The following is a 3,895-nucleotide window of genomic DNA, read 5'->3' on the forward strand; positions in this document are numbered from 1 at the left end:
GATTGTAGATCGTGAGAAGCCAAGGCATAAGTTTGGATTAGCCTAGGGAGCGGCCAAGGTATGTTAAGGCTCGTCCCTTTCTTTCAAAGGCATGATTCTTAGATTACGATTTCATAAATGCTTCCATAACTTTGTTGTTTTCAAAAGTTTTGTTTTCAAAAGAATTTTGTTCCTAAACGAGTCCGAAACTACGAACGCCCGTAACTTTCACAGATGGGCTCGGATCGCTTCGAAACCATCGTAGAAGATTTCATAACGAGTAATAATCTTTAACTTTCATAGGCGGGCCCGGATCGGGTTGATGCTCGTCCGTGGGCCCCGCGACTTTCCTTTGTTGGTTCTAACGACCTATTTTTGAAAAGAATTCTAAAATGTCTGTATCTTTCCAAAACGGAGGTTTATGACTCCGTAAGCTTTCATGACAACAACGATGGATATGTTTTACAATGACAACGATGATGTCAAAAATGAGAATATTTTCCTACGATGAATATGATGATGATGATTCCATGATTAAAGGTTCCAAGTCTATGATTTCAATGACGATATGAGAATGTTGAGCTATTTCTTGATTTCTCAATTTTATTCATGAATGATGACTATTTTTAAAGATTCCAAAGTATATGAATTGATGCCTTATGATCCTATTTTATGTTTCCTCGTGAAGTTATTCTTCATTGACAGTCTCACCTTATAATAATCGTTCCTTCAAGGTGAGACAAAGCGACCATGATTATTCCATAATACAATCGGAGGTTACCGACCTTACGTCACTCCGATAGATACATGACTTTCTTTGGGCTCTCATGCATGCTACTTATATGATATATGAATATGATATATGTATATGTATATGGGGAATATGGGAAAGGGCGAGAGCGTTATATACGCGTAACCACCGATCGATTGGTATAATATGACATGATACCGTCCGGACGCGGGATGCCGGACGCGGGATATATTGGTTATGGATTATGGATCGGGCAATATATATTATATATATATATATATATATATATATATATTATATGGAACGGGCTGCACGTTCCGCGGCAATATATATATATATATATATATATATATATGGATCGGGCTGCACGTTCCGCGAAAGACTAAGCATGCATGGTTCCGCCTAAAAGGCACTCGGATGTACAGGTTACTCTTTTATTACATATATATGGATCGGGCTGCGCGTTCCGCAGCAATATATTATATGGATCGGGCTGCACGTTCCGCAGCAATATAATATATATATATATATATATATATGGATCGGGCTGCACGTTCCGCAGCACTAAACAGGCATGGTTCCGCCTAAAAGGGCACTCAGATGTGCAGGTTACTCTTTATCTCATGAAATGCCCTATGTTTTCGTCTTGTTACTATTCATGCTTTGCATCCTTCTATATGTTGTTACTCATGCCTTACATACTCGGTACGTTGCTCGTTCTGACGTCCCTTCTTGTGGACGCTGCGTTCATGCCGCGCGGTACACCCGGATGAGTTGAAGATATTAGCGAGAAGATGTTCCGGCGGGATTGGCGAGCTCCATTTTCTCGGAGTGTTTTGCCGAGTCGAGCATTATGATATGGTTTCATGTTCCATGTTAGAGACTTTGCGAACGGTGTCGTGTATGTAGTATGTCGGTTTGTAAGCGGCTCCATAAGCCGATGTATTGTGATGCATTATTCTACGGGTCTTATACGATCCCGGGTCTTACTTGATTTGAAAGGATGAAAAGCGAGGTTGTTTCGAAAAGCTTTCATTATGTACTCATGTTATGCTATGAGGGCCCAATATGATTATGAGTGCCACGAGAGTCGAGGGTTCGCTCGGCCCTAGGTAAGGGTCGGGTGCCCATCACGCCCTAACGAAAATTAGGGTCGGATAAGGGAATTGGAGAATCTAATGGCTCCAAGCCCAAAGTTTATACACCACTAAGATTTATGCTTAGCGATAGTTGTTTTCTATCGTAGGTAATGTACGGGAAGAGATTTGAAGATGGCCATTTGGAGTAAACTTTTTGGGAGCCTTAGTGAAGATCACATTTGCATATGCATCTAGGTCTTGTAAAATTTTGGGGACTTGTACATGATCCATATGTAACACTTATGTATGAAATTTTGGAGGCTTGTTGGACACAAGGCCATATGCTTGTAACTTGAACTTGGTGACTTGTTTTGCTATTTTAGGGTATGCTTCCAACCCAAGTCATGCCATGTACTGGGTTTACATTTTGCCTTGTAATTATGTACAAAGGAAGATACTAGTTTCTGTGATAATCGCAAGTTTGAGTTTCGTGTATCTTATGGACCCGCGGTGGTGTTGATTTGAAAATATAAATTTCAAAACGAAGTTACTTAAATGTGTTGACTATTTGAGAAGGGCATTACTATTTTAAATTGATACTCTGATATTGTATTTCATCTAAGAAATTTTTCGGAGGGTACAATGGAAAAAAAAACGTCGCACTTTCAACCCTTTTTCGCATGGGTCTATTTCCGCTATTAAATATTTTTGTGAATATCTTTTGGCATAAATTTCTTCTAAACGTTGTAAGTGTGAAATTAGCTTTTGTTTCGTAAGTGGTATCCTCCCAAAGGGGATGCTACAAGTTTTGGTATCTGTGATAATCGCAAGTTTGAGTTTCGTGTATCTTATGGACTTGCAGTGGTGTTGATTTGAAAATATAAATTTAAAAATGAAGTTTCTTAAATGTGTTGACTATTTGAGAAGGGCATTACCATTTTAAATTGATACTCTAATATTGTATTTCATCCAAGAAATGTTTTCGAAGGGTACAATGGAAGAAAAAAGGTCGCACTTTCAACCCTTTTTCGCATGGGCCTATTTCCGCTATTAAATATTTTTTTGAATATCTTTTGGCATAAATTTCTTCTAAACGTTATAAGTGTAAAATTAGCTTTTGTTTCGTAAGTGGTATCCTCCCAAAGGGGATGCTACACGCCGTCCTGCGAGCATCCTTCCTCTTCGTTCCTCATTTTTTTTTATTAACGGATAACTCCCTTGCTCGAATACAACACTTTATTTTGTGGACTCCTCCGATTCTATCTGGGCTATCCCTACTTGTACTTGTTGAGCTTAGATATGTGCTAGATTATCCCCTCTTAATTCATCAGCCAAGCTCTCTGATTCATCGTAAATTTTCTTATACTAACGTCCTGTTGCTTGTTCTGCGGTACTCTGCTACTGAAAAATCCTTACTCTTAACGGTCACGTTTCTTCAACCACTCGTCTTAATTCCTTTCCATGATCAGTTATAACCATATCCTCAATACGATATCTTAAATACGTACATTCCTAATGTTCCATCACCATCTCTATTATTCCTCATAGCAGGATTATATATTGCGATGAACCAATAATCATAGTTCGAACTGGTCTATAGCTCACAATATCTTCGAGTTCTTGTCAAAACTCTCCCTTTAATTCCTTTGCCTCAAATCTTGCAATATAACTTATAATTATAAAGTTAAAGCAATTCTCATTTTACCACAGCTTCTTTTCCAACATCGGTATGGTATACTTACCCTTGACTTTCTTATTCTAGTGATCACTTAGTTAGCTGTCATTCCTTGTTGGCTTTCTGGTGTGTCCATTCCCATCTGTGGGGCATAACCTTACGCTGATGGTTCATATAATTCCATAATACATACCCTTATGCTCAATATGGTTAGTGACCTATGACATACTTTCTAATTTCTGGTGACGCTGTTGCCTTTCTGTCTGCACCCACATCGTTCTTCCTCTCTTTTAGAGATCGCCACACTGCTTATCATTACTCCTTTTGTTAAGATTCTCATATTTCCCTTTAATATCAAGATTTTCTTCCGTTGTAACCCAAAGTGTCCTTTGTACTCATCATTCATTTCGT

This window comes from Lycium ferocissimum, chromosome 9 (assembly GCF_029784015.1).
Source record: "Lycium ferocissimum isolate CSIRO_LF1 chromosome 9, AGI_CSIRO_Lferr_CH_V1, whole genome shotgun sequence".
Classification (NCBI taxonomy): domain Eukaryota; kingdom Viridiplantae; phylum Streptophyta; class Magnoliopsida; order Solanales; family Solanaceae; genus Lycium; species Lycium ferocissimum.